Raw genomic sequence first — 24,163 nt, 5'->3', positions numbered from 1 at the left:
TGAAGTATTTCACCATTTTTCCCCTAAACCGACTCTTGCATCTTGTAATTTGAAGATGATGATCGAAACTATTTTGCTGGATTAGGCTGTTGAGAAAGTTGGTTTTAAAAAAAAAAAGACTTGCATTTATATGGTGCTTTTCACGACCACTGTTTGTCTCAAAACACTTTATAGCCAATGCCCAGTGGATGATCTATCTCGGCCTCTTCCTGAAGGCCCCAGCATCAAAGATGCTAATCTTCAGCCGATTTGACACACTCCACATATCATCAAGAAATGACTGAAGGCACTGAATACTGCAAAGGCTGTGGGACCTAACAACATCCCAGCAACAGTATAGAAGACTTATGCTCCAGAACTAGCCGCGCCCCGAGCCAAGCTATTCCAGTACAGCTACAACACTGGCATCTCCTCGGCAATGCAGAAAATTCCCAGGTTATGTCCTGTCCGCCAAAAGCAGGACAAATCCAAACTGGTCAATTACCGCCCCATCAACCTACTTTTGATCATCAGCAAGGTGATGGAGGGTGTCGTCGACAGTGCGATCAAGTCCATGTCCTTACGCAGCAAGACCTGGACAACATTCAGGCTTGGGATGATCAGTAGCAGGTAACAAGTGGCAAGTGAAGGCCACATATTTCCCAAACAGGTAAGGAGGAAGGAAAAGGATAGCAGATTATGCAGGCTGTTCTTGGGTCCTTCCTAGGGCAAGGCTTGACTGAATCACCAGAGCAAGTTGCCCAAATGTTCTCTCAGGAGAAGAAACAGAAAAATACATGAATTGTCAAACAACTGCCCCTATTCAGCGAGAGTAAGCTGAACCAAGAGATCAAGTATACCGGAATTTAAGAAAACGTCAAAGGTCATGCAGCCCACCAAAACTCACCCCTCTAGTCCCTAAACCTTCCAGCCTCACAATCAATCAAATTCTCCCTTGAATCTGAGCATTTACTGCCACATTTTCCTTGCCAGATTATTTCTAGTCTGGGAACAAACAAAACTGCAAAAAGGACTATTTTAGGGGCATTTGTTCTTTATGCTTATCCCAGCTTGACGGAACCATAATGATAGAAAAGAAATAAACAGAGTTTTAAAGACCATGATCATTTTAAGCCAATAAGCCAGAATTGTGTGTCAGTAAAAATACTCTGTCACATGAGAAGACTGCGTATTTTCCTCTGATGGACAAACTAAACAAGATAAACTTAATCTATAATCATAACGTGGTTAGCACTCATCACATGCAAAGCGAAGCTTCAGGAAACAGCTGCCATAATGGCAGAAGTAAAAGAAGATGCTAAGTATCAGGAGCAAAAGTCAAAAGGAAAAGTTTGGAAATGGTGAAAAGATGAGGAAATTGGTAATAGCTTCAAAAATAACTCGGCGGCAGAGGGGAGTGGTTTGAAGTAGCACTGTGTTCAAGGATGTGACACACTCGAGTAATTTCAGTCAACTCTATAAAATGGCTCAAGCTTCAAGTTCCACTTTCAGTTTTAAGGTGCCATCCAATCAACTTTTTCGATATGTTACAGACTTATAGCTTTCACCGTCCTGGGTTCGATACTGTGATAAGAAGTAAATATATAGGACATTTAGCCATCCCAAAGCATTTCCCAGCCAATGAACTGCTTCGCATATATAGTTCTCATTTCTACATGTCTTAGTTCTGATGAAGGGTCATACGGACTCGAAAAGCCAACTGTATCCCTCTCTGCAGATGCTGTCAGGCCTGCTGAGTTTTTCCAGATATTTTTGTTTTTGTTCTAGATTTCCAGCATCCGCAGTATTTAGCTTTTATCATTGCATATATAGTTGTTGTTATTACATAGCCAAACGCATCAGCCAATTTGTGCACACACATACAGCAACTGGATGATTGGTGGTTTGTTGAAGGGAAAAAGATCAACCGTGACACCAGAACTCTATAATTCTTTGAATACTGCCACAGGATCTTTTACATCTACCCAAGCAGGGAGACAGTATTTTGGTTCAATTTTTCATCCAGAATACAGCACCCTAACAATGCAGCACTCCTTCAGTACTGCACAAGATCACTGATCAGCCTAGATTCCAAATCTACAGTGGTGCTTGAATCCCCAATAACCCAATTTAGGAACAAGTTTGTTACCCAGTGAGAGAAGCTGACAATTATTACATAGATCATATTATTTCAAGTAATAAGCTGATTATGTTTCCATAAATTTACAATTATGATGCACACAATTGTTAATCTTTCAAGGAAGTCGCAGCAATGACAAGGAGACTTACCATGAATTAGCAACAAAAGGAGTCCATGAAGGGCATTAAAAAGAACAGAATAAAACCACCCACGAAATTTACAGATATGAGATTACAGCCTCAAGATCAATTCCCCATGAATGTAATATGTAAATGGAATACATCCACTGTAGTGCTGCTCACAGTGGGAAGATCCATTTTATAAAGACAGGAACATGGTGCAGTCTAAAATAGAACACAGGTGTGTGATCCTTTAAGGCTATATGATGGAATTCTGTAAATTGTTGAAATGAATGCTGAGATTATTTAAAAACTAAGAGTCTCAGATTGCTGACATTTTAAGAAGTTGACACACATGGAGCTGGAATTTCCGCTTGACGGCATTGGTAATTTTTCTGCAATTCAGCTGAAATCAGCGTAACCAATGCAAGTGATCAGGGAGTTTTGAGTTTCGGCAAACCTTTTGAAAACGTCGCCCTGGCAGTGAGGACACGTACAAAACCGGCCATGTCCCAGGGGAATCAATCAGCATTGGCAGGCCTTCAGGGATGGAAGGACGCTACAAGTTATGTTTTAAAAGCTTCCGAATATAATTTTTGTGTTAATTTATCAAGAAAGCGGCTATTGTGGCCTAAAATAACTAGAATATTGTAATATATAATGCTATGAGTTCTTGTTGCCTTTTGGTTCCCAGGAATTGTTAATAATCACACTTAAGTTTATAAAGATCAGACACCCTTTATGTCTAATTTTGTCATGCTGCCTGTTTCAAAAGAGGAACCAGACTGAAGTGGTTATGTACGCATCACTTCAGTCTCTCAGGTAGCTACGAATTGTGGCGCCCTGGAACACTTACACGTAACACATTAGGTCCTAGTTATTTACAGATATTTACAGGTAATACAACATTATGTTTAAAATTGAATTTCAGTAGTTTAAAACCAGGTTACCCAGAGGGCTGACAGTCTTCAGAAATGCTTATTTTTTGTGAGAAACCCATTTTTTAAGCAGTTTTGATCAAACTTCATCAAGTTACCACTCAAATACTTAAAGGAATTTTTTTTTTAAAAAAGCAGTTTGAAAAAAAGAAGCTATGTTTTAAAATGCTGCTCCAGTGCACTCATTCATGGCAGATTCTGCATTTGGCAAAATCCAACTAAGTCTCAGGAGAAACTCAGAAGGGGGTGGTGGGAAGGGGGGAATGTGGGGAGGGGATCTTTCAAAAGAGACACAAGTTTGGGCCAAATTTTCAGCAGAATTACTGATCACGTCCAAAGCGAAAATGCCACCCCATGGACTTTTGCACCACAGGATTTACAGGTTGTAAATGTTTAAAGGACACCTGCAAGAGCAGCTGTCTCTGTGGAACAATTATGCAGCTGAACCACCTAATGATGATATAGTTTATGTTCCATCCCCTTTGGCGAAGTGGAGCCAATGTACACAGGGACTTGAAACGCAGTACAAATTTTGATATCTGTGTGCAGTGCGCGGGCTGGAAGTTCCCAGAAACAACCTGATACTGCAGCCTTCCGATAATGTGTGATGGGGCACAGCTGGTGCAGCAGATTGATTGTCATCACTCTCGTCTCTTCTAGCAGAGTCAGGACAGTGCCAGTCAAAGCTCCACCAAACCTCCCGATAGTTTATTTCTGTGGGTTTTGTGCCCAGCACCTCGTCCTCCTGCAACTGAGATTCCCCACTCCACGAATACCACCTTGTGGAGGACTCTTCAAGTGGCCAAAGTTACATATCTTTGCCACATCGACAATGTTAAAATGTCATACACTAACGCTACTGTTATTGAAAAATATCATGATATTTTTGTTGCACATATTGTTGAATTGGTAAATATAAACAAAATGCCAAAGATTAAAGAGAGATACACAAATTCTAAATATATTTTGTTATTGTTATTCACAAATTCTATGAAAGGTTGCAGGGAATGCAGCCACACCAATAAGCTTATTGGATTTACAAAGACAATCGCAATTTACTTGGCCAATAAATGGTTTTGCTCATTTGTGTCTCTGCTGTCTTTTCTCCTCCTGCACCAGTTTTTTCCAACCCTGAACGATGCGTAGATTTGAATTCCTCAGCATGCTGCTTGTTCACCCTCCCAAGTACAAGAGCTGCTTTATTACAGTTGATTCGCAAAGTAACATAGAAATAGATAATAGGAGCAGAAGTAGGTCATTCGGCCCTTCAAGTCTGCTCCACTATTCAGTATGATAATGGCTGATCCGCTATCTCAACACCGTACTCCTGCTCTTTCCCCATACCCCTTGATGCCTTTGTAGTCTCGAAATCTATCCATTTCATTCTTAAATATATTCAGTGACTTGGCCTCCACCGCCTTCTGTGGTAGAGAATTTCACAGGTTTGCTACCCTCTGAGTGAAGATGTTTCTCCTCATCTCAGTCCTAAATGGTCTACTCCATATTCTGAGACTATTCTTGTCCCGTAGGTTCTGTTTCATTCAAATATTCAGATAATTGCAGTGGAGAAACCTATTTCCTCCAGATACATGTTGCAACCTGCCCATTTCCAATGTGCCTCTTCAAAATTATAAATTTGCACAATGCTAATAAGTTAACTGTAAACTTTAATGAGATGAAGTCCCTTTAGGTTAGAGTGAAACCCAATCTAACCATGGCTTAAAAGACAGGGAAATACATCATCCTAAGATTATGTAGCATGAATGTAGTTACTCACACCGATCATGCAATATGTTTATTTTTAAATTCATTCACTGGATGTGGGTGTCACTGGCAAGGTCCAGCTTTTATTGCCCATTCTTATTGCCCCTTGAGAAGACGGTGCTGAGCTGCCTTCCTGAATACAATCGAGTGACTTGCTCTGCCTGCTGTGGGTCTGGAGTCACATATAGGCCAGACCAGGAAAGGACGGCAGGTTTCCTTACCTACAAGACATTGGTGAACCAGATGGGTTTTTAACCACAATCTTGTTGTTTCGTGATCACGATTACTGAACCCGGCTTCTTAATTCCAGATTTATATAATTAATTTGGCTTGATTGCTGTTTTTTTTAAATTTCTTTTTACCTTCTTTTCCAGCCAATTTTCCCCATTTCCTTCCCCCTTCCTTTACCTCCTAAAGGTGTTAACAACTTCTTTGGGATAGGTTCCACACACATACCAGTTTCATATTGCTACCTCATGTATGAGGAAGCTTAGGCACCGACAGCCTACTGTACAATCATTGTGGAAATCATAACTGGGCATTTCATAGCAATTCAATCAGCATTTCAGTCTGCTGCTCTTAAGCATATACCAAAGAATTGAACTTCCACCACAATATATGAACAAGTATTAATAGCGCGCAGAACAGGCTTAACGCCTGCAACACATGGCATTAAAGTTACTCACAGTCTGAAAATAGTCCCTCCAGAAATTGGAGCCAATCCAGAAAAGGGCAGTTCAAGTGACAGTGTGGGTGCCTCGTTATTTAAAATATGGATGACGAACAATGCTCTCGATTCTACCTTCCTTCCGTAGAAAAGGATTAAATACATTTCAATATTTCATTGATAGTGGAGCAAAGTTAGTACTATTTCAGGTTCATCATGCTTAATGTCTCCTTAGGGAAATTAAAATTTAGTTGGAATTTTACGGCCCCGTCGCGTGCGGCGAGCCACTCAAAAGTCCACTGACTTCAGCGGAACCGGAAAATCCCACCAGCGGGAGGGCCCGTAAAATCCCAGCCTTTGTTTCTTTTTAAGTAGCAGATAAATAGATTCCTTTGAAATAAAATTGAGTTGAGGGTTAATCATCAGTGGGCAACCACTAGATTTAGATAAAGTTCAGCTCTATAATATGAAGTGCAACCCCAATAACCCTCTCAACACCAGCAGCGACTTGTTGGAACAAATGAAACTACTTGGCTGTGTAACACTTGTACCTCATTGGAGCTGAGATATTTCAGGGTGACAATGATCAGGTCTATTAACAACCCTAGGATCTGCTTAGTTTTATTGAAATGTTTAAATTCTTCACAAACCCAAAATTGAAGGAACTGAAACACAAACTGCTAACACCAACGAAATAAGTTGATTCTGGACATATGGGTGTGTCTATTGAAAGTGTAATGTACCACTGATGAAGAAAACAGCAAGAGTATGTGTGTGCGCTTCCGCCTGTCCGTCAGCGTGTGCGCTTCCGCCTGTCCGTCAGCGTGTGCGCTTCCGCCTGTCCGTCAGCGTGTGCGCTTCCGCCTGTCCGTCAGCGTGTGCGCTTCCGCCTGTCCGTCAGCGTGTGCGCTTCCGCCTGTCCGTCAGCGTGTGCGCTTCCGCCTGTCCGTCAGCGTGTGCGCTTCCGCCTGTCCGTCAGCGTGTGCGCTTCCGCCTGTCCGTCAGCGTGTGCGCTTCCGCCTGTCCGTCAGCGTGTGCGCTTCCGCCTGTCCGTCAGGGTGTGCGCTTCTGCCTGTCCGTCAGCTTGTGCGCTTCTGCCTGTCCGTCCATCAGTGTGTTTCTGAAACTTTCTGGGAAGGAGTAATTTTTTTTATCCGTTCATGGTTGTTGGCAAGGCAAGCATTTGTTGCTCATTCCTATTCAGTGCATCGGATACTATAAATAAGAAACCTCCACTGATTTTACTAAAGTTAACCGAATCCTAAAATTAGGTTAACCGATTTATAACTCAATCCTCATGGTCCCTGGCAGGGTATGTAACATGTAAAGAATTCTAAGCCCAGGTTTAGTTCCTGGAAGAGGTCGCTACTGCAGGTTCATTAGAAAATATTTTGTATTCATGTATTCTTCTGCATAGAGCAACTGATCCCCCAACTTACTAGCCCAAAAATAAAAATCTACAATATGCAGATAGGACAAACCTACAAACAGCACCTAATGGCAGAACTTCAAATACTTGATTAACTTAATAACAAGATTTCCAAGGATCACAAAAAAACTGCACTTTTATGGGCCAAATAGCATTTTCTAGATCCTAAATTGCTGATGCCCTCACCATCTTTGGTTGCTCCCTATAGACTAGAAAAAGTATTTGAAATGTGCACTGATTTTAAGTAATTAAATTTCCCATGGAAACAAAAGAATCATAGAATGGTTACAGCACAGAAAGAGGCCATTTGGCATGTCTGTCCATGCGGTCCCTCTTTAGGAGCAACTCGGCCAGTGCCGCTCCCCAGCTTTATTCTCGTAGCCCTGAAAATCCTTATCTTTTCAGGTCATTATCCAATTCCCTTTTGAAAACCACGATCAAATCTGCCTTCACCACATTCTCAGGCAGTACTTTCCAGATCCTCAACCACTCAATGCGCAAAAAGTTTTCCTCCTGTTGCAAGTGGTACTTTTGTCAATCACCTTAAATCAGTGCCCTCTGGTTCTCAATCCTTCCTCCAATGAGAACAGTTTCTCCCTACCCACTCAGTCCAGACCTCTCGTGATTTTGAACACCTTCATCAAACCTCCTCTCAACCATCTCTTTATGAAGGCAAGCCGCCCGAGCTTCGCCAATCTCTCCACAGAACTGAAGTCCCTCATCCCCAGTCTTTCCTGTACCCTCGCCAATGCCTTCGCATCCTTCCTAAAGTGCCCAGAATTGGGCATCATACTCCATTAGAGGCTGAACCAGTGTTTTATAAAGGTTCACCATAACTTCCTTGCTTTTGTAACCTATGGCCCAGATTTTCGCCAAGATGGGCGAAAATCCTGGAGACAGCCGAAAATTCTAAGTCTCGCCCCCAAACATGGCATTTCCTATTTTCACAGTCGCAGGACTGGAGTTGGGCCGGGGTTTGCGCTCACTTGGTCTACAGAGGCAGCTGGGCATTTAAATCACCAGCTGCCTCTGCTGAAGTGAGATTTTGGCCGACCAGGAGTGTGAAACCCGAAGTGTGCAGATTAGACCAGATAAGAGGTGTGAACTTGGTGGATTTGTTTAAGATAGCAAGAGCACCCCTTTGGAGAGGTAACGTACCCCTTTCGATAGGGTCCCGGGACACTTTTGGGGGAGGTTAGGTGACTCTTGGGAAAGGTAATGCACCCTTTGAGATTGTCAGGAGTAAACACGATTGTGTGTAAAAAGTGCATAAACTGTGCGTAAAAAGTGCATAAACTCATTGGAACTGTCAACCTGTCAATGAACTGTCCAAGAACTGTCAAAGGATACTAGATGAGTTGGCATGGAGAGGGTAAGGACACAGGGTGGGGGGCATGAGTTGGCACTAAGTTGGCATAGGGGTTATAAAGGGCCATGGGGATGTTGGGGGGGGCTAGGGGGTATGAGGGGCAATGGAGGGTGGATAGAGAGGCATAGGGGAATGGAGGCCATTGGGTGGGTACAGGGGCATGAGGTGGCATAGGCTGACATGAATGGGGCATGGGGAGTGTCAGGTGGCTGAGGGCTGTTTTTTGCTTTGATCTTTTTTTAAAAAGAGCACAGAGGCAGGCCTTCCGCCCAACCTGCCTCCACAATCGGGCAGCAGGCCCGACTTCTAATCCAGACTGCCCTGGGACAAAAATCCAGCCAGTCGTCAGCCATTTTTACAGGTTGGGTTTACAGCGCTGGGAATTCTCCCCTCCCTGCACACCAGACCCAGGAGTGAAATCCGGGTCTGTGTCCCCAAAGTCACATTTGGAGTGATCCCTGTGATACTACTGTGAAAGCTGACTCCCTTTGTCCTGATAAAAAAAATGTCCTTCATAAATTACATTAGTTGTGTGGTCACATAATTACAACACATACACATCAGCTACTTTCAGCTATAGAATGTCCACAATTAAACAACAGCTAACACCCTCTGAGTCATAATTAAACAAGTGAGATTATTTTTTTAATGGAGTTCAGTCCAAGAAAATCCAGCTTCAAGATGAAGTGACACAGCAGTCAGACCTTTGCACCACATTGGGATATTCTCTGTAAACACAATGCGCTGGAGGAGTTAAAAAAAGACTTGACACTTACCTAGAAACATGCTGAGCTTGCATGAGGGTAATTACGTTTCCAATGGACTATTACGCATGAAGGATAACAGCAAAGAAAACAAATAAGGCAGGAAGAGAAATGAAGCATCGCCAAAGAGGTTAAAGAAAAGGACACAAATGAGCAATACGTAACTTGTTTTTTTTTGAAGAGTCATGTGCATTTAACCCTCCTCCTCACAGGCCTAAATGCGTATTTTAGATGGCCAAACCACACACTGCCTGCTTAAACCATTTTATTGCAGCCCTGCTGTTGCAGGTAATTCTATAAAATAAACTAGACTGCAAACACATTTTCAGACGGGTAGCAAGTCACAGAGTGCTCCAGTTCCTTCCTCCTGGGGCCAATCTACTCCCGCAAGCCGGCAAAGCAATTTTCACATTACTGTCCAGAAGTAGGTATTCCTGACGTAGGGGAAAGTCTACAGTCAGAAATACTACTTTGCAACTTCACACATGCAGATCTTCCACATGCGCAATCGTTCTGACATTCCTGCTGGTGCACTGAAACAATCCTAGGATTAACCAACAGGAATCCGGAACACGGGAAAACTGCACATCGAAAGCAGTTCCACAAAACAAATGGGCTGTTGTATACAGTAGCATACCACTCTGTAAATCAAAAGGAGGGAAATTACCCCCGTTTCCATCAGTGGACTACATCATTTTATTTGGTTTCATAGTCTTTTAAAATTTCCCCCCTTTCCAATTGTACAACGCAGCTACATAGAATAGTCTGAATATAACAAAGGTGAATTGGCAGTGATAGCAGCAAATCTAAGCTCCAGTAGCAGGGCTTAGAAATATAAACTGCATATAGTTTGAGAAATGTGATAGCAGGGAGCATACTTATGGCTTGTGACACATTGTTCATGTTCAACTGACCAAATAAACAACCACTCTCACAGGTCAGGAGATCTCAAGAGCTCCTAAAGTACATTCATCCTCATAATATACTTCCCATCAGATTCTACTGTACAGTCATTATTCATTTGATAGTACAGAACTTGAGTATTGCTGAAAAGAGAGACATGCTATCAAAGCTTTTCGCCTTTTCATCAGGATAGCTTGCAAGAATTTTCCAACAGAAACCGGTGCACAACAATTTATACTGCATGTGAAGAATGCTGATTGGTTGGCAAGTGGACTCTGATTGGTGGGGGCGTTGCCACGGAGAATGCAGCATGGAACAGTTAACTGCCCAGCTTTGTTCAAATTCAAACTGGGCAAGTCAACCCTGATTAGCCAAGACATTGTCCTGGTGAACGAACCAGAGAATGGCTGTTCCCCAAGCTTTTGTTTAGTTGGAAAAAAGTGCAATGTGTGGACGTTTCTTTTGTCTGCAAAGGACAGGGACCTGTGTGTGAATATATGTGGCATCTAGCATGCGTAAGTAAGCCACACTGCAAGCCCGACTGACAATCCTACATTGGTTTTCAGTGTAATTCTTAGTGCAATCACTCCTGAACAGTCATTCCCTGGCACTCTCTTCCCATTCAGTATAACTTCTTGTTCCCCCGTTACTGTTGGAAAATTCTTGCAAGTTATTCTGATGAGTGCAAAACAAAAAGCTTTGGTAACAAGTCTCTTTTTTCAGCAAAGGTCATTATTATGGCACAGAAGGGGGCCAGTCCGCCCATTACGCCCATGCCAACTATCCTTATGTGTATTTGTACAGCTCTCCGGTTTTCTACTTCCAGTCAGTAATACTGGAAAGCTGTGTAATATTCTCCAAACATGAGCCAAAGAGAATTCAATAGTGGTGTAAGAGACTGCAATATTTGATAAGAAAAAGGAAGCAAAACTGCCCACAAAGGTGTAGAGCTGACATGTTCAATGCAGCCTTGGCCACCAGAGCTAAGCCCATTGTTTCAGCTAGCTAGCATAACTGACGTTGTTTGATGGTGCCAACCATGGCTGTCCACCACAATCAGTATGCTAACCATCTCTGTCCACCTTGACCTCACAATCCAGTTGATTATTCCATCCTCCTTCACCATTCTACTCGCCACCTTCAGCGAACCATCTATTTCTTTCCACCTCAAAACAGGTGGCAGATCTGTTGCAATTGCTTCTCCTTCCATGCCCTTTTGGTCATTTCTGCTGCACCTCAAAGGTTCCATCCTTGGTGCTCAGCTGCATGGTCCCTCCATGCCATATGGTCCTCTAGATTCCATATGAGCACTGCCAACTCCAGCTTCGGCTTTATGCCACCATCTTCAATTCCACAAATGTTGATGTACAATTTCACTACCCATACAACACTGAGTTGTGAATAAATCAGAGCTTTCTCCAGCGCTGCAATAGCCAAAGCCATTTTGTTCCGATCTATCCAGGGACTTTGCACCATTGATTCAATTTCCTTTACTGGCCACTCATTCAGCTGAACCCCGCAAGGAATTCCAGCATCTGTTTTGACACTGTGCAAAGTCTTGGAATTCCCACCCTACCGCTCATTAAGATCATCTACTTGCACCTCAGTAATACCAACAGCCTTCATCAGTCCACTGCCACTGAAACACTCTTCCACGCCTTCATCTACTCCAAAACACTCCACAAGCTTCATTCTGTACAAACTCCAACACACCTCACCTTGTAATAAGTCTCACCTATCATTGTTAGCCTTGCTGATTTCTATTGGCTCATATATCTCCAATTAATCTTCAATAATGTGTATAAATCCCTTCATAGTCTTGTTACACACTACTACCGCAACTTCCTCCTGTCCTATGGCCCCAACTCGTATTTTCCAGTCCCCACCCCACTGTCCACCACCGGTATCGTTATAGACAGCAGACCCGTCAGCTATATTGCCCCCGACCTCTGGAGTTCTCTCCATAAATCTCTCTGCCATGCTACATTTCTGCCTACCTTCATTTGAGCTACTCAATACTTCTCAATCGTCACTCCTTCAGTCGTCTCCTGTAATGTTTGTACTGTCTCCAGAATATTTGCAAAACCCTCGGGCCATTCTGACGCAGTAAATAAATTATACAACTGTAAATTGTTTTCCGGCTACAAGTGGACTATTCTATGTGTCCACGCAGCAGCAATGTTGTTTTTAAATGACTGACCTGTATGAATAATCCAGTGGCACGGAGGAGTGCACTCAAATGCCTCAACGTTGTTGTGCAGGAGCAATTGCTCTCTGTTGGCAAATCGTGTCCATCTGCGGTTGGTCCAATGCTGCTCCAGTGCTCTGGACCTACCCCCACAATGTAACTGAAGTAAATTCCAAATGCCAGCGGTCCCAATGTATTGCAGTAGAAGTGATTCTGCAATGCAACATGCAAAAAGAGAATTTCACGTCAACCTCAATTTCACGGCATACAAAGAGTTTTTCCATCACCACAACTTTCTAGTTAGCAGTTCAGTCATCCATGTAGATGCCAATGTTTTTGTAGCTGCACTATTTTTAAAAATTGATTAGCTGCCTTTGATCCTTCAGTCAAGGACATAATGCTAAGTTTGGAAAGCAATTTTTCACCAACTTGGCTACGGATTTACAGTACGTGAAGACAATGGGGTTGAAAGACTGCCATGAAAAGGTTAGCTAGCACCAGTCAGGTCTTTGTCATGTTTATATTATTGAAATTTCCAATGTAATAATCAACCTGCCTCCTTCTTGAGCGAAAAGAAAATTCAGAATCCATTGAAGGTCTGCCAGACATTGTATCCTTTACCAATTTTCACTTCTAGTTTAGTGAATTTTTGTATTGTTGAACTAGGAAGCCTTTTGCTGTTTTATTAAAGACTATGATTTAAAAATAAATCTAAGGGTGACACAAAGCACAATGCATGGTACATTAAGAAATAAGAATTAGGAACCGGGGTAGGTAATTCGGCCCCTCAAACTTGCTCTGCCATTCAATAAGAACATGGCTGATCTCCTACTTCAGCTGTACCATCCCACACTATCCCAATACTCCTTGATTTCCTTACTATCCAAAGATCTATCTTAAATATACTCAACAACTGAGCATCCACAGTTCTCTAGGGTAGACAATTCCAAAAGTTCACAACCCTTTGAGTGAAGACATTTCTCCTCATCTTAGTCCCAAGTGGCTGAACCCTTCTTTCGAGTCTGTGACCCCTGTCTCTAGATTCACCAGCCAGTGGAAACATTCTCCCATACTCTACCCTGCCAAGTCCATTAAGAATTTTTTACATTTCAATGAGATCACTACTCAATCTTCTAAACTCCAATGAATATAGGTGTAGTCTATTCAATTCCTCTTCAGTGTCTTCATCCCAGAAATCAGTCTAGTGAACCTTCATTGCACCCTCCCCTCTAAGAGTAAACATTTCATTAGGTAAGGAGACCAAAACTGGACAGAATACTCCAAATATAATCTCACTAAGGCCCTATCCTTTACTCTTATACTCCTTTGAAATAAGTCAAACATCCCATTTGTTCTGCTGGCTGCTTGCTGTAACTGCATGTTAACTTTGCAATTCGTGCATGACGACATCCAAACCTGCTGAAGGCCAACATTTCAGTCTCTTTCCATTTAAAAAATATTCTTTTCCATTTTTTCTACCAAAGTTAATAACTTCAAATGTCTCCAACATATTCTATCTGCCACATTCTTGTTCACTCACTTAATCTGTCTAAATCCTTTTTTGCAGCCTCTTTGCATCTTTCACACAGCTTACTTTCCCACTAAATTTATATCGTCAGCAAACTTGCAAGATTACACTCAATCTCATCTGTGTCATTGATATTGATTGTGAATAGCTGAGGCCCAAGCACTGACCCTTGCAGTACCCCACTAGTCACAGCCTGCCAACCCAAAAATAGTCCACTTATTCCTAATCTTTGCTTTCTGTCCATTAATCAATCCTCAATCTGTGCTAATATATTAGCTCCAGTCCCATGAGCCCTAATTTTGTGAGATAATCATGAGTGGTACCGTACCAAATGCTTTGCGAAAACCCAAATACTCTACATCTACTGGTTCCGCCTTATCCACCTTATTAATTACAAGGTTAAAAAATGCGAAAAGATTTGTCAAACACTATTTCCCTTTCATAAATCTGTGCTGACTCGGCCTAATCATATCGTGATTTTCGAAACATCCCATTATCATTACTCTAATACCTGAGCCTATCATTTTCATTTCTACTGATGATAAGCCAACTGACCTATAGATCCCTGTTTTCTCTCTCCCTCCTTTCTCGAATAGTGGGGTTGCATTTGCTACCTTGCAATTCATTGGAACAGTTCCAGAATCTAGGGTATTCTGAAAGATCAACGCCAATGCATTGACTATCGCTGTTGCCACCCTTTTAAAACCCTAGGATGTAGGGCATCAGGTGCAAGGAATTCATCAACTTTTAGAACCATTCATTTCTCCAGTTCTATTTCTTTATTAATATCCTTAAGTTCCTTATTTTCACTAGAACCTTGTTTCACCACTAATTCTGGAATTTGTGTGTGTCGTCTACCATGAAAACAGGTACAAAACATTCATTTAATGTCTCTGTCATTTCCTTATTCCCCATTAGAATTTCTTCTGTCTCCTCCTCCACGGGTCCCACAGTTACTCTCACTAATCTCTTTTTGCATAGCTTTACAAGCTTTTGCAATCTGTTTTTAGCCTCTAGCTAGTTTACTCTCATACCTTCTTTTCTCTTCCTTGATCAATTTCTTGGTCATCCTCTGCTTAATTTTAACGTCCTCCCAATCCTCTGTCTTACTATTCTTTTTGGCAACATTTTAAACCTCTACCTTCTCATGTTAGCCACAGTTGGACCACTTGTTCCATGGACTTAAAGGAATGTATAATTGTTGAAAATTATGAATTAATTCTTTAAAAGTATGCCAGTGCCCATTTACTGTCTTATCTTTTGATCTTGTTTCCCAATCTACTGTATTACACTTGTTACATACTTCTAAGTTCCTGATTTATACAGTGCCCAACACCACGACTACTGTTAGGAGGCCGATAAACTACACCCACCAGCGTTTGCTGCCTCTTGTTGTTTCTTAGCTCCACCCAAACTGGTTCTACATCTCGAGTTTCCGAACTGATGTCCATTCTCCTCGCGGTCTTCATCCCACTCTTTCAGGGCAACCCGTCCTCCTTTTCCATTTTGCCTATCTCCTCTAAAAGTCAAGTATGAGGGAATTACCAATCTTGGTCTCTCTGTAACCAATGTCTCCGTAATGGTTAACAGATCAAACCCAATAATTTCTATCTCTGCTATTAATTAACCTATTTTGTTGAGAATGCTTCACGCATTCAAATATAATGCCCTTAGTTTCTTTTTCTATTTTCCCTGATAACACCCTAGTCACTAATGTCCTAGTACCTTTGTTAAGCTCTCTGTCACTTTCTGAGCAACTCTGCTTAATTTCACACAAATCATTACTCCGCTCCAAAGCTTCAACATCACTCCTTTGCTTTTGAATTTAATCTTTCCTGAATCAAGCCACCCCACCCCTTCCATTAGTTTACAACCCTATGTAGCACCCTTGTTATTTTATTTGCCAGGGCACTGATCCCAGCCCAACTTAAATGGAGCCCATCTCAAAGATACAGCTCCCTTGTCCCACAGTACTGGAACCTTGGGCCCCATGGACCAAAACTCCTGCCTCCCACACCACTCTTTCAGTCAACCAGTTAACCTTCAAATTAATATAATATAAAAGCAAAATACTGCGGATGTTGGAAATCTGAAACAAAAACAAAAATTGCTGGAAAAACTCAGCAGGTCTGACAGCATCTGTGGAGAGAAAGACAGAGTCAACGTTTCAAGTCGTATGACTCATCTTCAGAACCTGTTCTGATGAAGAGTCATACGGACTCGAAACATTAACTCTGTCTTTCTCTCCACAGATGCTGTCAGGCCTGCTGAGGTTAACCTTCAGATCAATTTGCCCCTATGTCAATTGCATGAGGTTCCGGTAAATATTACCTGTGAGGTTCTGCATTTTAATTTTGATCCCAGCTCCTCAAGCTCTCTCAGCAGAACCACATTCCTAGTTCTAGCTATGTCATTGCATCCTACTTGTACTGTAACAACTGGATCCTCCCGTTCCCACTTCAAGATCTTCTTCAGCTGTGAGAAGATGTCCTTATCCCTGGCACTGGGCAGGCAACATCACCTTTGGAACCCCCAGTCACCCAGTACAGAGAACAGGATCTATCCCATCCTCACCCTGGTCTATACTGTCCCTATTACTACCACATTCCATTGTGCTCCTTTCACTTGAATGACCTCATGTCGCATGGTAGCATGGACAGTTTTCTCATCCACTGTGCAGACTTTGCTCACATACAGACAGGCAGCTAGATCCTGTTATCTACTGGATGAGGGCAAAGGCTGAGGCTCCACCAGCACTGTAACAGGGATCTCCTAGCCAGCCTGACTTGCTATCACACCCTCCTGTCCCTGGCCACTCACCACACTTGTACAACTTCCTAACCTAAGGGTGTGACTGCCCCCGGATCCAAATGTCCAGGGAGCTCTCCCCTCCCTGACGCACCACAATGTCTGCACTTTGGACTCCAGCTCAACAACTCTTGAGCTGAAGGTACTCGAGATGCAGACACTTACTGCAGAGATGGTTGTCTATGATTTGTGATACTCTCCACCAACTCCCACATGCTGCAATTGCAGTGATACCACCTGTACTCCCATCACTGCCTATCCTTATTTTATTAATTATATTTCATGCCTTTGATGAACTTAGCTTATCTTTTAGTTTTTAAAAGAGTGTCCAGTTTAAGCTATATACAGATTAAATGTTTACCTGTAAATTTACCCCTCCCACCCCTTCTTGCGCCTTTTTTCCCCCGTGGTGTTCATCACTCTCCATGCTGCGGGGCTCTACGGGGCATATTTAAATTGTTGAGGCTGCTCGTGTGGTTTTCTTCACTCTACCTACTCTCTCACATTCTGAAATACTTTCTGGTGTATTTTCATTCCAGAGTTTGAAAATGCTCACACTCCAGGAACAGCAACAACAGATCCAGCTATTTTTAGAGATTGCCTGGCTCCAGTATAATTCTCAACCAAATCCTTCAGCGCAAGAAGGTGCAACTATGTCATTTTTCATATACAGTCGTTTCAGCAGATTGGAACCACAGCAATGAATTGACAAGAACAGCCACCTATCCTGAACTGAGATAACATGGCAGGCAGGGAATTAGAAATTCAACTTCAAAGTCAAACTATCACTCTACTCTTGGGTGATTTCACACAAGTGTGAATGTGCCAGCCATGTAACCTCGCTTTGTTGGTACAAGACCTTAGGATGACTTGTTCTCAGTCAATGAGGCAGGCATTGTGAAATGCACACTTTGGGAAAGCAAGCACAATTTTTACAGGAAATGACTTGCAATATTTAGTAACTTTTAACATTTGGTTAGTGCCATTTGGAAAATCTCCACCTGAGCATTTTAACAAGTCAGAAGCGTAATGGAATACCCTCCACTTGCCTGGATGAATGCAGCTCCAACAACACTCAAGAAGCTTGACACCATCCAAGACAAAGCAGCCTGCTTGATTGGCACCCCATCCACAAACAACAACTGCCTCACTCCATCCTCAAGCAAGTAGAAAGAGTAGCGGGACGATAACATAGTGGTAATGTTACTGGATGAGTAATCCAAGGGCCTGGACTAATGCTCTGGGGACACAAGTTCAAATCCTACCATGGCAGCTGGGGAACTTAACTTCAATTAATAAATAAATCTGGATTAAAAAGGTAGTCTCAGTAATGGTGACCATGAAACTACCAGATTGTCGTAAAAACTAATGTTCACTAATGCCCTTCAGGGGGTGAAACCTACTGTCCTTACCCGGTCCCTACATGTGACTCCAGACCTATAGCGATGTGGTTGTTTCTTAGCTACCCTCCGAAATGGCCAAGCAAGCCACTCAGTTCAAGGGCAATTAGGGATGGGCAACAAATGTTAGCCTTGTCAGTGACGCTCACCTCCGAAGAATGAATTTTGTTTAAAAGGTGCAGCAAAGATGGCATTTGTTTAAGCTTTTTGCTTAAATTTTCAGAAGTACATTACAAGACAAAATTATAGGAAAGATCTAAAAGCTGTAGAAAAGGTGCAGAATAGATTCACTAGGATGTTACCAGGGATGCAGGATAAAAAGAAACTTGCAAAGTTGTCTAGATTTTGAAAGGTTGTAAAAAGATAATAGTGTTAGATGGTCTCTTTAGTTGATAAGAGGGCATAAACTTAAGATAATCATAAAAAGAATTAAAGGAGAGGTTGGAAGAAATATTAGCACAAGAGGGTGATTAGAATGTGAAATAATCCACATCCTATGAGGCAGTCTGCAAATTATTTTAAAAGAGAATTGGATAATGGCTTCAAAAGGAATGATAAAGGCACGGGGAGTTGCACTAGACTAGATATAGTTCATATGGAAAGGAACAACAGCTCAGACATGCATACATACTCTAACAGTAACAGATTTTATTTTAAATGATCGCTTAAATGAATCTTGGGACTACTTAGATTGTTTCAGGTGAACTGCTGCCCTCCCTAACTCACCCACCATGAGAGACCGATCCTTCCTGTCACTAACACCCAGAGAAGAACCACAAACAATGATTTAATTTGACAATTAAATTACAGAGGCATACATTGGGCTCGTAATGTCTCAGATCATGTCAATAAACTAATCAACCGTCCACGGTGTCAGAGTCCCATCACAACAAAATCACATGGAGCTCACAAAAAGTGCAATAAACACAAACAGCTGCTACAGACACACAAGTAAAAAGGGATATCTGGAAGTGACTACATGGTTGCTATCTTATCTCTAGGGTTCAAATAAACATTATAAACTACTTGAACTTTGCTACTATGCTCTGATTATGATTATGAAGCAGTCAGAGCAACCCCCCCTCTCTAGCCGTCTCCATTTGATCACTGACTCTCAATCACTCCCAAGCTTCAGTTATTCTTTACTCGACCAGTATTAGGAAAGACAGTGTTTTTCTCCCCCAACAGAATGCAACAGATTTGTACTTAATTGACAAGGCTGTCAACAATCTTCAACCATGAGACCTGGGCACCAGCATGCACAATACATTTTCAATAATCAGATTATTCCTGATCTTGCATTGGTTAAAAAAAATTGGGTAAATTTCATTATATGTCTGGAATGAAACACGAGGACATTTGGCTGCACATCGGAACGTAGATTTAGTTTCACTATTGCTCATTAATGAACAGCAGGAGGTAATAAAACGAGACCTTCTCATCCACAATTCAGTTTATAGTCTCCAAATGCATTCTTCTGCTATACACCAGTCTTCAGGTACACAAGTACAAGGCGTTTATCAGAGTGCAATAGCTACTCAACTGAACTGAATTGTGAATTCAGTGAATTGATGGACAATCCCAGTTCAGAATTGAGACATCAGTGGGTCTAGTGCTTAATTTTTTGAGGCTTTCGAACTTGAGGGAATAAAGTTAATTTGAGTTAAATGATGCCACACTATCTGCAGACTGTGGAAACTGAAGGTGTCAGACATACAATAACAAACATTAGTTTCTTATCATTTGCAATATTTTTCCCCTCTGCACAGATTTATATCAAAATAACTATATATTATGTGGATAGCAAGTGAGGTGAAGTTGTAATTATAATGTTTCTCCTAATGTTTCCGAGTCAGAAGGTTCAAGGTTCAAGTCCAACTCCAGGACCTGAGCAAAAAAAAATTAGATGCTGACACTTCACTGCAGTACTGAGGGAGCAATGCGGTGTTGGAGGTGCCGACGAGACGTTAAACTGGGGCCCTGTCTGCCCTCTCAGGTGGATGTAAAAGATCTTCTGGCACTATTTCGAAGAAGAGCAAGGGAGTTATACTCAGTGTCCAGACCAATATTTCCCTCTCAATCAATTTTGCAAATACAAATTACTTTATCTGGTCATTATCACATTGAACATTGCGCAACTGGGCTGCTGGGTTTCCTACACTAGAACAGTGACCACACTTCAAAAAAGTATTTCATTGGCTGTAAAGCACTTTGAGACATCCAGTGGTTGTGACAAAGAACTATATAAATGCAAGTCCTTCTTTCTCCCTGCCCTACAACACAGTACCACTCACAAAGCATGCCATTTGGGGGAGGTACCAGATCTGTCAGCACCCCAGAACAGAAGGAACAGCAAGGTTGAAGTAAATTTTGGAAGTTGGAAGAGGAAAACATGAAAGAAAGAAAGAAAACTAGAATGGTGTGGCGGTGGGGGTGGGATGGTGTGGTGGGGGAGGGAGATGGGGAAGGAGAGACATTGGTAGAGATTTGTTAGCCTGACAACGCTATCAAGAACCAGGGAAATGAAAACTTGGAATTTACTGCCTAAAAATTGTCACCATCAGCCCAGTGCATGCCTGCAGTAAAAGGCAAACAGTAGACTGGGATTAATTAGTACCGTGTCAGAATGCAAAGAAGAGGTGATCTGGTTACTCTACAAAGTACTAGTTAGACCACATGTGGTGTTGTCTCCATACCATAGTATTTGAGAAGGTGCAGTGTAGGTCAAGGTCCTGGTGATAAAGCTAAGTTTACGTTCCTGTTAAGAGGTTTTGAGGTGAACTGATGGTCGTTTTGAAAACTGAGGGGGATTTGTAAAAAATGCGTTCTGCAGACAAAAGTTTTAAAAGAGCAATAGACAAGGTGGGTAGGTTACCATCGGAGGCCAGCAAACAGTATACACAAGCAAAGACAGTGAGATGCACTTCTGGAAAAAGACAACCTTGGGAGAAAAGAGGGTGGATAGTGATGGAATTGAGTTCAATTGTAGTGGGGAGCCGACAGAGGGAAATTTGGGGGCCAAATGCACTTTTACTGCGTGTCCTTTTATTCACCAAAAATCTTTTGAAGGCCATGATCTGCTTTTCATTTACAGCTGAAGGACAAACTTGATCAAATTCAGACTTTACCATAATTGTTTGAAATTATACCTGCACCTTTTGTAAATAGCACACCAATGCTCAAAGTCAAGCATTTAAAACGGAAACGTAAAGTGAAAATTCCAGTTTCGACCATCCAGGCATTTATAACATTTTTAATCCTATTTTACAGCTGTACCAAGTGCAGTGTTTTGGTACTTTGAATAATATTTGAGTTTAAATGATTTAACTACATAGTCAGATTCAGGAGCCATTCTAAAACTTGGCTGAACTACCAGTTCACTTGCACGAATTAACTTTCAGCTCCTTCATTATGCAACCAGTACAAATGTATGTCAGTCATCCAAGTTAATAGTAAACTGAAGGCCAACATGAAGGAAAATATAGAAGTTTCATCTTAGCCCAAATATACTAACAAATGACAATTTCCAATCTTACCACAACTTTTTCTTACAATATAATGGAATTTGTGATGAGAATAACAGTGACACATGCTCACGTTTAGAACTGAGGAAATTTGATAAAAACTTCTGGAATATGGACATGCACAGATAAACACAGAAATCCAGAGGTTGCTGTTAGAAATATCCTGCTCCTCCACAGGGTGCGCTGTTCCAGTCCTCACCAAATGATTTGGCCAAGGGATGGCTGCAATGGCGTGAACTTGCTGGACTTGCCCATTAGTTTCACAATGAAAATTGCTGAAAAAGTTCGAGCTAATGTATTCAGGCATAAGTGGGTTTTAGCAGTATGATAAGTGATGATTAGTGCCAAACTACCTCTCGGTCCTGAAATTTAATTTTATAAATGTGGAATCTCATGCCTTCAGATGTTAATTAGGTTGGAGAGTATGAAAAAAAAATTAAATATATTTTTGTTTTACTTTTTCTGTCACGTTTATCCCTCTTTCTCAATCATATCTGGCCTTCCCAGTCTCTATTTCCATGATAAAAGGGGAAAAAAAGCAAGCTGACAAATGGATAAATCCAGGGCAGTTGCTCAGACTACATGAGGTACCATTTTCCATTGATCAGTGAGATGTATTCCTTAACTCCCAATGAACCAATGTTCAAGGCCTTCACTAAAAGGAGACTGCAATTTCCCTGTAACTATTGTTTACATCACTGAGCCTCATACCAAGTGAATGGAGACACTGTCTTTTCACTATATAAATGAAAAATTCCCTTATTGCAGCACAGGATAACTGGTTCCACTCATGCTCACACAGTTTGAGTGAATATTAAAACTGTAGCACCAGCTGGGTTGATCAATGATAGGTGTTGCAAATCATTCTTTCCAATACAGACATATGTTAAAATAGGCATGTAACTGATAAAGCTGTAGCACTCTCTCCTCCAGGCAGTACCGATACATCCAACTTTCCCACCCTGTCCAGATACTAACTTTCTGGCATTCAATCTGTCCCCGACTGTTTGTTGAGTTCAGTTAAGTGATTGTGCATGAATCATCACAGTGACAAGTGCTGCTCCTTTGGGGGAAATAAATGACTCCTGCATTGTATTGTATTGTGCTCAGAAACAGCACTAGAGCTAACCATTCAACAGAACCACTTTCACCGGAAAGCTTACTGAAGCAGTCAGGGTCAGGTTCTGGGAGTGTGAAGAGGGGCCGGAAAATACCAATGCTGCTGTATTGCTGACCTGTCAGTCATAGACACTGACAACCTGACCTAGTCTGAATCCCACATCTGGAAAACATCAATTATACAACTGCATATCATCTCTCAGAACAAGACATAACATTTACCACTCTAAGTAGACCGAAAATGAAGTGTGCGAGTAAATGTTCTCTTAGTAACTTCTCAAATATGGCTTTTTGCGGAAGATTTACAATTGTACAATGCAGCTGTTCATCTCCATCCTTTCCACATAAGGAATGTCTGGCTTTAAGGGACAGTCACTTACTTTCTAACTTTGCTAATCTGGTTTATAACTTCAGAACAGCTAACCTGCACGTAGAGACAATACAAATAAGTTGGCAGAAGAAGTTGCAAGTTCCAGCTTCTTGTATTTACAAACATAGATGCTACCACGAGCTCAATGGATGAAACGTTGATATATTACGATTTGGTTTTTAGGCATTTTTCATTTGCAAGTGTGATGCCTCGCAGTTAAAACTGTGCGTGCACTTCAGAGGCATTTCAGATACTGCTGGACTCCAGCCTAGTTAAACTGGTGTTATCAGTGGTTGACTGGCCACCAATGTTCCTGGTGAAGTACACCGTAATCCCCCAAAACCTGCCACCGCTGGAGATTTTTGTCAGGCGCCAAAGCAGCCAGACAGATCAGCCACCTTTTAGATTATGGAGCTCCAGAGAATATCCAAATGCCAAGTAGTCCTCCGTGTACAGTTCATGTCAACCAGCCACATCCCAATTTATCTCTTCTCAATTGTCAGCAACAAGCAATGACCTTTTTGCTACTTTTCTCAGCGAAGCACATTAAGACGCTCAAGACGTGTGAAGCCAGTGTCATCACACCTCTTCATTTCCAAATTGGGTTGATGCCATGTGCTAGTGGTAAGTGGATGACTTTACCATAGAGCATAAACATAAAGCATTCCAGGCAAAAAGGAAGCTCAACAATCCTCCTCCCAAAAGTATAAAATAAGGCCCCTGATATCTTAAGGAACAACACAATGAAAATAAAGACTTGTATTTATACATTACCTTCCACAACTCCAGAGATCAATAAGATCCTTAGGACAATAAGATACATTTGAAATGTAGTCACCACTAAAATGTAGGAAAAATCTCTACCTATGATTCTTCTATCTCCATTAGGTTTTCAGCAGTAGTAAAAAAAAAGACTTCTCTATATTTTTTTTAAGATGTAAAATATGAAAAAAGCTCACCTCCTTACTGCAGGTTACCCACTTTCACAGCTTAAAGTAAGGGAGGAGAAGGAAAGTTAATTCTAAATTTTAACACACAAGCTGCGTCACCACTTTTTTGCTGACTCCATATCAAGCCAAAAATTTCTTCAGTTCATGATTTTGGAATTTAAATTGGCATTAAAAACATTCCCCTATCAAGGCTTTTGTGCCTAA

General features: G+C 41.6%; 1 protein-coding gene across 3 annotated transcripts in view; it reads right to left on the bottom strand.

Moving 5' to 3' along the window:
* jade1 (jade family PHD finger 1) overlaps window positions 1-24,163 on the bottom strand; it is a 120,380-nt gene that overhangs the window by 83,718 nt on the left and 12,499 nt on the right. Inside the window, exons 1-2 of one of the 3 annotated variants that reach the window (XM_078538569.1) lie at window positions 15,162-15,241; window positions 12,273-12,473 (exon numbers count right to left, since the gene is read on the bottom strand). The exons of 1 other annotated variant lie outside the window; for it this stretch is intronic. The gene's annotated coding sequence lies outside the window, so the exon portion shown is untranslated. Of the gene's footprint in view, window positions 1-12,272; window positions 12,474-15,161; window positions 15,242-24,163 lie in introns of those variants that run through there. One more of the 3 variants, XM_078538559.1, reaches the window with a different exon arrangement.

Source organism: Cetorhinus maximus, chromosome 1 (genome assembly GCF_964194155.1).
Source record: "Cetorhinus maximus chromosome 1, sCetMax3.hap1.1, whole genome shotgun sequence".
Classification (NCBI taxonomy): domain Eukaryota; kingdom Metazoa; phylum Chordata; class Chondrichthyes; order Lamniformes; family Cetorhinidae; genus Cetorhinus; species Cetorhinus maximus.
This window is presented reverse-complemented; position numbering and strand designations above follow the sequence as displayed.